We start from the raw sequence: 12837 nt of genomic DNA, 5'->3' as shown, positions 1-12837 counted from the left end.
ACAACTAAATAAAACCAATTGCTTTAGATCAACCCCTAATTAATTGACTGTTGCCTGTCTAAACATTTTTTTTCATGGCAGTAAATTTGGGTTTCAATGGAATTTTACTTTAAAAAGTGCACCATTGAAATAAAGCTATTATAATGGCACTTACAGGTGTCATTCTCTTCTGTCTGCTGAAGCACCATGCCACCCATAAACTGCCTTTATTAACTTTATTCCGTTAAATGTGCTTTCTTCTTGGGATTCTTGTTTTCTACATCAGTGAGATGGTGAAATAAAGGATCCTGATGCAAGGTTGGGCTAAAAAGTCACGTCACAGCATCACAGGGAAAATCCCCTGTCATTTTTTGCAATGTCATTGTTAAAGCATTAACTGTATAGCGATTGCAGCACTTCAGTGTATATAAACAATCTTTCACCAACAAAGTGCAAAAAAAAAAGCACACACACATATAATGTCCTAACACGTTGAAAGCAATTTACTGTAAACATCTTCCAATGAATTGTGTAATGCTTCACCAAAAAAAAGAAAAAAGAAAAGTGAATTCCTCCGTGTTCAATCCCTACCACCATCACAGCAAGCAATGAGTCAGTGGTCTCCAGACTGCCACCTATGGGCTGCATGTGGCCCTTTACTTGCTTTTATCCCTTGGGGCACTACTCCTCCTACTGATACAAAGCACTATTCTCCTACTGACACCAACGATGAGACACCATTCCTTCTACTAACGCCAACAGTGGGGCATAATTTTCCCCACTGATATAAATGATGGGTTCAATTGCTTCTACTGACACCTATGATGGGGCATTGTTGCTTTCACTGACACCTACTATGGAGCACTATTCCTTTCACTTACACCAACGATGGAGCAGTAATCTGTTCACTGACGCCATCGATGGGGCACTATTCCTTCCCCTCACACCAGCGATGGGGCACTATTCCTCCTCCTACTGACTACGGGCACTGTGTAATTACGTATTTTAGTCCCACTGACCATTAAGCCCAAGGCATTATTAATTCCAACTGATGCTGGGACATTTTCTACCCCCACTGGCCATAGTCCACCCCCCTAAAGTATTAAGGACAGTAAGCCTGACATTTGTTTAGAAAGTTTGGAGACCCCTGATGTAAGAGGTCAGTATAGGTTTCAGTATGAATTAATCCCCATACTAGATCTCTAAAAGCGTGGTGCCAGCAGTGATCCCAAAGCTGATGATACGCCACTCAACTTCTCCTCCAAAATACTGTATATAAGTGTGGCGGACTACCATTATCTGATAATGCAGACCTACTTTTTGCTCCTTCAGGCTGTCTCTGTATCCCTCTAGTGTTGGTCTCAGGATTCATACATCAGACTTCTGAGATTGGAAGAAATGCATTGTGGGAATTGTAGTCCTCTGTAAGGATTACATAAAAGCCTCTTGGGAAAGACTATAAAGGGATCTGCTGAACAGGCCCATGCCCTCTTGCTTCCCGGGATCCATCGGTCTGCAGAGAGAGAGAGAGATAGCAGACTGCAGCCTACTGCACACCGCCTATCTGCCTGCAGACTCAGCCCTGGCAGGACAGATGTAGATCACTGCATTGCAGACATCCCTGCAGTATCGCTGATTGTATGAAGTTGGTGGGATTCACAGAGATAGCAGAGCGCAGTCATCTCTGGACTTCTTAGTGTGGAGGATTGCTGTCGCCTGTTTCTTCCAGGACTCTCTGTTTGACGGACATCAGGGTTTGGTGAGAGGGCACCTGGTCAGAGTTCAGACACCAGTCATTACAGTTCTTTGATACACTGAACACAGACATTTCACAGCTGGATTAGTTACAGGATCTTGTCACACATTGTGCCACATTGGGAATCCTATGTCCATGAGCTCCAACTGCAGGTGAAGATCTTAGCAAGGCCTTGCAAGTAGAACATTGCTATATTGTTGCCTTTAAAAGGGACACGTTACTGGTATCTAGATTACCTCATTTTTTCTTAGTATACAAGTATTATAGGCTGGCCAGGGGTTCTCCTTTTAGTAAAGCGTTTCTTATAGCAACTTGTAGCTTCCTGAGAGATTCATTCACTTACTGCAAAACACTTTGTATATTTGATGTATTTACATGTTATTATAAATGCTTATTCACTGTTCTTTAGTGCTATTTCAACTGAGCCTAGCTGTTTATCCAGGGCCTAGTTGAATAATGCACTTTTCAAGTCTTTTCCTTGAGTAAAGCTTAACTAAAGTGTAAGAATCTATTTGTCTAGTGTCCGTGTGTCGTTTAAAGGTATACACTCACAAATTACCAGGTGTGCCAGTGGGGTTAAATCTGTTCTTGCAGTTGGGAAGCAGAGTGAGGTACCAACATTACTCAAATGGCTCCTGCGGGGGGTAGCGCTACATAAGGATACAAAAATAAAGGCAAAGGCTCCGTACATTGCAGATCCAAAAAAATTTTTTTTTATTATTATTGTCACTTAAAATAGCACTAAACAAAGATTTATGAAAGAAAATACCACCATAAATGTCCACTGTACGATATGATGGTGTTAGCATCATCACAACCAGGGATAGGGTCAAGCTTACCCATACCCGTGCATCGTTGGACTTCAAGTGGTTATACCAGGATAATGCCTGTCGCTGCAGGCATCACCCCAGTACCGTTTTTTAGAGCTGGCTCTCTCATAAAAGCAATCTCCCTCCTGATTGGCTGAACTGCAGCAGCAGGAGCCATTGTCTCCCACTGCTGTCAATCACAGCCAGTGAGGCAGGAGTGGGGGGCAGGGCTCAACCGTGCTCCCTGTGTCTTTTGGATGCAGAGATTCAGCTCGGGAGAAGCACGCACAAGTGAAAGTATTGTTCCTCTGTAGATACACTACGATGAGCTTTGTCACCCTACTACAAGAAGGGAGTTTTGGCAGGATCATCAGGTGAAAATAAAGAAAAAAAAAACCCTGCAAAAAAAGAAGAATTCTGTTGTTGCACCTATGGGACTGCTAAGCTGGAATACGTTACATTTTTTGTTCTTCATGACTAGGGTAGTTTGGATGCCACCTATTTAAACATATTACCTGTATCAGTACCCAACACCACCCCATTTACCTTTAAATGACAACACTAACTCAGCCTTGGGATTAAATGGCTGGTTCGGCCTTCTTTTAAAAAAAATGATAAATAACAGAAAAACATAAAAAAGTCAAACCAATCCAGATCAAAGAATGGTTGCAGATCCTTGAAGATACCATTTCCCACAGCTTTGGAGTACTGTGGCACCATTAAGTTAGGTTCTGTCCCCAGCCACCAAAACACCACATCGAGGACTATCCTAACTGACCACAGACCCGTACCACCTTACACTCTTACACTACCTGGTCAGTCTAGACTGGACCATACCAACTATAGGACTCTATACCTGAGATGGGTCCCTCTATTTTATTGTTCAGAACCATGTTTTTGGACCCTCGTCAAGGACCCCAACTGCCAAAATCCAACCTCTTTAGCAGAACAACAGAAAATGGCATCACCAGGATGGGCAGGAGGGACGTTTCTCCTATGATTTCCAGTCTGAAAATGAAGCCCCTTCACTCCTCTCTTCCAAATACTTTCTCTCCTGCTCCTCCCCATCTCCTTGTCTTCTTGGCCAATAAGGTAAGAGTCCTGACCTCTCATATCCCAACAACCAATTAAAACCCCTACTGCCTGTTTTTTTTTCACCTTGTCATATATGCCCTATGCTTATCATTTCCTTCAAGCTCCAGGCATGTCTGTCTAGATGTACTTTAAGCAACTTTAGACACAGTTTGTAATATACTTTTCTTATAAGGGGAAACATGTGAACCCGATAACTGTACATGATGTTCTAACAGTGCCTGGCATGGGGTTAAATTCTGTGAATTGACCCCCTCAGTCTATCCTTTCAGTACATTTCTTTAAAATTAATTTCAATATTCATCCTTCTAACACACTCACCTTATAGAGATGGACGGTATTCAGCGGGGAGATCGCCCTGGGTTTGCTAATTTAAAAAAGCAACACAAATTACAGCAGAGGTTTGGAATTCTGATATATGGGGAGCAGTGCATTAAGGTTATGCAATTCACATGTCAGCAATTCTGACAAAGCATACATATAACACTTATGCCATCATCGTCGGTCTCCAATAAACACATTTTACAAGAGTTTTTAGCTGACAAATTATTGATGGGAATCTGTTAAACTGCATTTTATTTATTTTAGTGCATATAACATCAATCACATCATTAAAGGTAACAAACTTTGACAGTAAATGTGTGCTAAGTGCTAACATATACATTCTTATTAAAAAAAAGTGGCAGAAATTTCTAATTAAGTTACCCAAGGCAACCAATTAGAGCTTATTTTGTATAGATCTGACTTCAGCAGTGAATTTTGATTTGTTACTACACAGGATACCCCAAAACAGCAGCAGAAATTCCCCCCACTCTGTAGTATCTCCTGACCTCTGCCAAAGGCCAAGGTTGCACTATTTTGGTTATGCCACAGTCCAGTGTGGAATAGGTAGACCAGATGGACAAGTGCCTTCAATTATCGGCAGTCCCTCTCACAAGTTGTTTGTAGACATTTGGACCATAGAAACATAGAATGTGTCGGCAGATAAGAACCATTTGGCCCATCTAGTCTGCCCAATATATCTGAATCCTATGAATAGTCCCTGGCCCTATCTTATATGAAGGATAGCCTTATGCCTATCCCATGCATGCTTAAACTCCTTCACTGTATTTGCAGCTACCACTTTTGCAGGAAGGTTATTCCATGCATCCACTACTCTCTCAGTAAAGTAATACTTCCTCATATTACTTTTAAACCTTTGCCCCTCTAATTTAAAACTGTGTCCTCTTGTGGTAGTTTTTCTTCTTTTAAATATGCTCTCCTCCTTTACCGAGTTGATTCCCTTTATGTATTTAAAAGTTTCTATCATATCCCCTCTGTCTCTTCTTTCTTCCAAGCTATACATGTTAAGGTCCTTTAACCTTTCCTGGTAAGTTTTTTCCTGCAATCCATGTACTAGTTTAGTAGCTCTTCTCTGAACTCTCTCTAGAGTATCTATATCCTTCTGGAGATATGGCCTCCAGTACTGCGCACAATACTCCAAGTGAGGTCTCACCAGTGTTCTGTACAGCGGCATAAGCACTTCTCTCTTTCTACTGCTTATACCTCTCCCTATACATCCAAGCATTCTGCTGGCATTTCGTGCTGCTCTATTACATTGTCTTCCCACCTTTAAGTCTTCTGAAATAATTACTCCTATATCCCTTTCCTCAGATACTGAGGTCAGGACTGTGTCAAATATTCTATATTCTGCCCTTGGGTTTTTACGCCCCAGGTGCATTATCTTGCACTTATCCACATTAAATTTCAGTTGCCAGAGTTCTGACCATTCTTCTAGTTTTCCTAAATCCTTTTCCATTTGGCGTTTCCCTCCAGGAACATCAACCCTGTTACATATCTTTGTGTCATCAGCAAAAAGACAAACCTTACCACCGAGGCCTTTTGCAATATCACTTATGAAGATATTAAACAAAATTGGTCCCAGTACAGATCCCTGAGGTACCCCACTGGTAACATGACCTTGTTCTGAATGTTCTCCATCGACTACAACCCTCTGTTGTCTGTCACTCAGCCACTGCCTAATCCACTCAACAATATGGGAGTCCATGCTCAATGACTGCAGTTTATTGATAAGTTTTCTATGTGGGACAGTGTCAAAAGCCTTACTAAAATCTAGATATGCAATGTCTACTGCACCTCCACCATCTATTATTTTAGTCACCCAGTCAAAAAAATCTATAAGATTTGTTTGACATGATCTCCCTGAAGTAAACCCATGTTGTTTTTCATCTTGCAATCCATGGGATTTAAGATGTTCCACAATCCTATCCTTTAATAGGGTTTCCATTAATTTGCCTACTATTGATGTCAGACTCACTGGTCTATAGTTGCTCGATTCCTCCCTACTACCTTTCTTGTGAATGGGCACGACATTTGCCAATTTCCAATCTTCCGGGACGACTCCTGTTACTAAAGATTGGTTAAATAAATCTGTTAATGGTTTTGCCAGCTCACCAAAAACCAAAAACCAGAACTATGATTAAACAGAATCATATTCATAATTTTTTTAGCAAACTTCTCCAGGGATCAGGCCTAATAAGCAAGGCCTGGGAGGCCAAGACTAAGCCCTTCACAGAAAGCCACTCCCAGGCAAAGTCTGGGAGGCAAAGATCCTTAAATTGATACTTCCCAACACTTGGGGTCTATGATAGACAGGTGCCCAGATAGCGAGCGGGTATGCTCAGGGGAACCTTCCCAGTCATCAAAACAGACTGTCACTAAAACACCACTCACTCCTGACCTGAACCCAAGGTCGTGGATAAGGGGGATACCACTGATCCTCCTGTAGCGGGCCCAGGCCAGCAGTGGGGTCCAGGCAGCTGGGTAAATCTGACGTGGGCAAGGAGGGTGAGCTGTATGGCGGGGGGGCATTTACTGGAACCGATCTGCTGTAGCAGCTGAAAGCGGGCTTTCTCTGCTCTCCATTCAGCTGCCTTTAAAATGCTATAGAGAGAGCTATAGAGTGGATCAATTCCAGTAATTGCACCCCGCTGCACCAATCACCGTCCCTATACAGCATGTGTTTCCCCCTACTGCCCAAGCCCCCCTGTGTGCATCCCCCACCCCCTACCCCAAAATTGCTGCTGGCTTTACTCCTCTTTTTCCCACTGGCAGCTGCAAGCACACAATAGGAACCTTTAGGATGCAAAGTGGGGGGTACAGTATAAACTGGAATTTACGCAGCTATAGATGATAAGCTGTAATGGTAGTGATAAGCGACTTATAGTTGGATTGTGATTGGGTGGTGCTAGCAGACACTGACTGGGAGGGTCGCTAACTGACACTGATGTTGCTAGTGAAAATAGTATAGTGATCGGTGGTAATACTGTACACTGACACTGTACTAATGACACTGACTGGAAAGGGGTTAACATCTAGGAGCAATCAAGGAGTTAACTGTGGCTCAAACAATGTGCAATGCACGCAGCTTTTACTTTCTGATCTAGTGATTTTTTTTATCCTTGCTTTTAAGAGAGAAGAAACAGCCAAATTGCTGTTCCCTGTACACAGAGTTTCTGATTGGGCACAGTCGACCAGCAGGTTTCAGCCAAAATCATTGGCTGAAATCTGCTGCCAAACCTGTGCTGGGTCCAGTCAAAAATGAGGAAGAAGGCTGTCATGTACATTTACGTTAAGGGCATCCTTCAGGCTTATTATTGAAAGGAATTTTGCACTTTTAATGTTGCCCTTTAAGCATTAATGAAATTAAATGAAATTTATTTTTTTTTTGCTTTGGCGCATGTCCCCCAAGGGGTGTGTCCAGTCCTCCGTACAATTCGTTTGATAGTGCCTTGCATATTAGCCTAAAAAATGACTATTACTGTTTTTAACCTATTCCCGCCCGCAGTATAGCCATCGCAGGCTTAAAATCCTTTGGACTCGGCTGATCACAGATCAGGGTAAAGGGCCAATCACGGCCCCTTAACACGTGATCAGCTGTCAGCCGATGACAGCTGATCATACAATTTATACAGAAGCCAATAACTGGCTTCTGTAAAAGGGACCTACAGTAACATTTGACCACTAGTGCTGCTAGTCAGTGCCCACCAGTGCTGCTAACCAGTTCAAACTATTGCCACCTACCAGTGCCCATCAGTACTGCTAATCATTGCCCACCGGTGCCACCTATCAGTGCCCATTAGTGCGGCCAATCAGTGCCCATCAGTAACTCATCATCAGTGTCACCTATCAGTGCTGCCTATCAGTTCCACCTACCAGTGCCTATTACTGCCAAACAGTGCCGCCTCTCAGTGCCACCTCTCAGTGCCCATCAGTGCAGCCTCATCAGTGCCCACCAATGCTGCCTATCAGTGCCCATCAGTGCCACCTATCAGTGACCATCAGTGCTGCCTTGTCAGTGCCTATCAGTGCCCATCAGTGCAGCCTATCAGTGCCACCTCATCAGCGCACATCAATGAAGGAGAAAAAAATACCTGATTGCAAACAACACACTATGAATTTTTTTTTTTTTCTACATTTTTGGTCTTTTTTTGTTTGTTTAGCAAAAAATAAAAAACCCAGTGGTGAATAAATACCACCAAAACAAACTTCTATTTGTGTGAAAAAAAGCTAAAAATGTAATTTGGGTACAGTGTTGCAATTGTCATTCAGCGTGTGACAGCGCTGAAAGCTGAAAACTGGCCTGGACAGGAAGGGGGATAAAAGTGCCCAGTAGGCAAATGGTTAACATTCGGCTCAAATTTAGCTCAGTGGGGTTTGGATTTGACACTCAAACTCCAGTGTGTATTTCAGCTCTGCCTTGATCCAAACCCATCTTCAGTTCATCTCTAATAAAAATGACACCTAAAGCCAAAACTGTTTTTCTTTTTATTCTTGCTTTGTGCCCCAGAGACATAGCAGGAAGTAGAATGGGAAATCCCATTTTAACCAGCACTGGTTTCCTCATTTAAAGATTTTCCCTCTCCTTCTACTCCCATGACTCACTTCAAGATCATTCAGAATACTACGATAGAAAGAATTGAAATACAATGTGAATGTAAATGAATATATATTTTTGAATTTTGATACACTTTAAAAATAATAATTACACTAAGTTAATATTTCTTTTTGCTTTATAAAGATCTACAGAATAGACAGTGCACAGTTCCCATGGGCTTTTCTGCTTAAAGAGGAAGATTAATACATTTAGGAAAAAATACACACATCATGTAAAAATGGCGAATTTTACAAAATCTGCCTTTTTTCAATAAAAAAAAGCAGCCTGATACTCCACTCACAGCTGCCAGTGCCTTTCGTATTCTGGTAGACATGTGCGGTTCATTTTGTTCTGAATAAAAATTTGGCCAAATTTTCCGTTATTTGGAGATTCGGATATGTTGGAATATCTGAATTACAGTAAAAACGAAGTTTACCGAATGCTCTGAATAATGAAACCAAATCCGTCCAAATTTCAGAAATTCAAATTGAGATTCAAATTTAATTTTACATCAAATTCCATCAAATCATTCGATTTTTCTTTTGTTTGTTCATTTTGCCACATTCTAATCGAAAAAAAAAATCTAAAATGTTTGATTCCACCAACTCTAAATTTATTGAATCAAACTTTTAGAATTGAAAAAATTGGTAAATTTAAAGAAAATTTAAAAAAAGCATAAAACGAATGCCTAATATGAATTCTGAATACGAATCCTGAATATGAATTGATTGAATCAACCAAATTAAACAAAACAAAATAAATAGATTAACAAATCTAAACAAAACAAAACTATTTCTTTCATCATGCATATGTCTACTTCCTGGAAATCCAGACGCTTCTCTGCCCCACATTGCTAAATCTCGCGCATGTGCAGTATGGCCGCTCCCGCCACGCATGCACAGTATTGCTGCGGGTGCCACGCATGTGCACTAAAGGCATAATGGCTCAAGACCGCTCCCATCTCTGACCATCTCCGTGCTCATCCGGCCTTCCTCCAGAACACCTAAGCTCGTTCTCATCAGGCAAAATAATGACAGATGACTCTGGAATTTATTAAAATGAAACTCCCAGGAGTCAAGGGAACTAGACCTGGCTAGAGGTATGACAAAGATGGAAACCAGATCTAAAAGAAACAAAGGAATTTAGAGGTAGATAAATGCCATTTTTTTAACCAACGATATTAAAGGAGGGGAAGAAAAGCCAAACAGAACAAATTTTATAAACTGACTGAAGGCCCGCTTTAACTGCAGACAAGAACAGGAACATTATTCAGGAAAAAGATCTAGAGCAGTGACGGTGAACCTTGGCACCCCAGATGTTTTGGAACTACATTTCCCATGATGCTCATGCACTCTGCAGTGTAGTTGAGCATCATGGGAAATGTAGTTCTAAAACATCTGGGGTGCCAAGGTTCGCCATCACTGATCTAGAGCATACCATAGATGCAGCTACTAACTTATAAACACTGCCATCTACTGTTTGAAGAATATATCTCTATTAAATACTGATGTACAATAGTTGTTGCACAAAATACAATTTTGTATTCCAACACTTTTGACTATCCATGGGTTAAATGATCAACTGCCTTCTTACATTTCAATTACACAATGGCAATTATAGTTCCCAGTTTCACCCGCCTGTCCTAGACATTACGAGAGCGTATCTCTCTAGCCATCAAGTGATCTGCCTTTGACTTTATCCTTTTTAAAGGCCCCAGAGTGGGTACAGCAAGGAACTCAGCTTTGGCAATCTTCGAGTTAGAGTCCCTGAGAGATTTAAGAACCCAGTTTTTGCTGGAATTACCAGTAAATCTAGGTTTGAGCTTTTCTGACTTAAACAGCCAACAACAAGCAGCCTCAGCTTGATGTTTTCTTAATGATAATGAATGTTTCTCTACACTTTGGGAACTGTCCAGCACAAAACAACCCATGCTATGTACAGCAATTCCAAGCATCCCAAGAATGTCTAGCCAGGCCAAGACATTGTGCTCCTTCTGCCAAACACCAGATATTAGACTCCTCATTAAATGTCAGGGGCACTCTTTCTAAGACTGGGGTCAGTTATATAATACATCCAGCAAGTTAACCTATTTTGCAAGACATGCTGTGGAAATTGCCTAACAGCAAATCAACAAACCATGAAACATGGACAAATGTAATCAGAACCAAAATGTTTTCCTTTGCAATTAACATTGCCTTTCTTTTATTATTTAAATGTTTTCATTTTTATTTATAAAGAAAAGCTTAAAACTATAATAAACATAGCAAACCAGTGCTTTTCCAAGGCAGGTTAAAGCAACGGGTTCATTTTATCGTTGGCTTCACCGGCAGAACATCCTTATCTTTCATTTGATTAATCTGTGTTCCATTTAGGCACTGAGAGTGGAAACAAAATATTCAGTCTTTTCAGGTATGGAGGGTTATGTGACTCTCCTATGTGACAGTGCAGGTGCTTGACCACTGGCCATGGAGCTGCATTCTTCAGCCTTAGTGTAAGTACCAGGTTGAACTTCAACAGAGCTAACTATTTTCTCAGGTTGAGCTTCAAAAGAGCTAACTATTTTTTCTCCTGGCAGACAATGGGAGCAGCAAGATAGTAAGGGAAGGGCGAATGTGTTCTCCAGTTGGTAATGACATAAAAATGAAATTGTTGCTTTGCTCCACATGGGCAATCCCAGTCACATTTTAAAAGAATCAATCTACACCAAGGGGGAAAAATTACTTTCAGCACCAGGAGATGGACAATTAAAGTTTTCGGCACATGGAACAATTCTCCTCCCACACGCTATAGCTGGCCATACACTAGAAAATGTTTGAACCAACATTTGTATGAACATTGGTACGAAAATTCCCATCAATGCATTCATGATGAATGACATTTACAAATATTTCAAAGAACTTTCCTTTCTTACATTTGATTTTGGAGTAAAGGGACTTCACACAAAAGCCACATTCACTGTTTGTTATATATTCTAAGCTCCCTCAACATTTCTCATCACTGCGGTCAAAAACAAGCGACAACTTGACCTCACTGATGATTAGAAAATCGAACTAACGTTCTTAAAATAAAAATTATTTTGACAAAGTTCTACTAGCTTTACCCACCCTAATATAAAACCAGCCTTTTGTCTGCATACTCTCCTCTCCTGTACTCTCCTCTGTGCTATGGGATACCAGCAATTTTAATCTCAAGACCAAATCTACTCTTTTGCTCAAAGAAGAAATATTAGTTATAGGTAGCATCGCTTGGCTTTTTATATATATCTTGGATGTTCTAACAATGAGATCTACCTGTTATAATTCCTGGCCCTGCTCCTTTTTGCCTGGAAATGTTTGCATTCTGCTTAACACAGTACCAGAGCCCCTTTGATTTGTACTGCAACTCATCTACACTCATTAGCTTAGCACCTCATAATAAGCTATTTCATGCTAAATTGAACAAAAGCAATCTTTGTTTTCTATAGAGTACGCCAATATTTTGCTTCTAATCATTTAATTTCCATCAGCGGGACCATACGTTCCATTTTGCCTGTACCAGTACATGCATGCCCTGGGTTTTTTTTATTTTCCTACAGTATTCTCTGGCTGCCTGTATGTGTAGGTGCAGGTAGCATGGCATCACCATGTCCCTATGTAGTCAGATTACCAAGAGTGGCTTCTGAAAAAGCTGCAAGGGAAAGGAGCCACCCTTCAATCACACAGTGGGGCCAGTGCTCAGTGGAAAAGTTTATTCTGAAGGAAAGGTAAACTTTATAAAACAGAATTCATAACAAGATTTTCAATGCACAGTCCATATTGCTAAAAAATATAAATTGCCTTTAATTTCACTTTAATATATAATCAAATAAAACAATTGCAGGTGAAGCAGGAAACCCTAATAATGCCTTAATGCCTACAGCAGTCCCCACATGAGATGAAAAAATGCAAGACATATCAAAAAGCACATTACCGCACACAATTTACTACAGCGCAGAATAACATGAACTGGTCCTAAGGCAGAGCTTAGCATGTCCTGTATAAAGATCGGGACCTCGGCTGTCAAAAGAGGTTCCTTGCACGCTGTGTGGGCATTGCAGGGTGCACAAGCTATGCTCTTAGTAATTAAATACAAATTTAGAGGGTGTACTCCATATACCTTTAGATTTTATCGGTTATAATCCATTTCCAGTGAAAATTCTGGTTTTATCTATAATACACAAAAAACTGTTTTGAATAGAGTAGCACTTTACTAGCTTCAATCATTTTATATAAAGTCTATTTTTTGTC

Source organism: Pelophylax lessonae (genome assembly GCF_965119305.1).
Source record: "Pelophylax lessonae genome assembly, chromosome: 2".
In the NCBI taxonomy this organism is placed as follows: domain Eukaryota; kingdom Metazoa; phylum Chordata; class Amphibia; order Anura; family Ranidae; genus Pelophylax; species Pelophylax lessonae.
Note: the sequence above shows the minus strand (reverse complement) of the source record.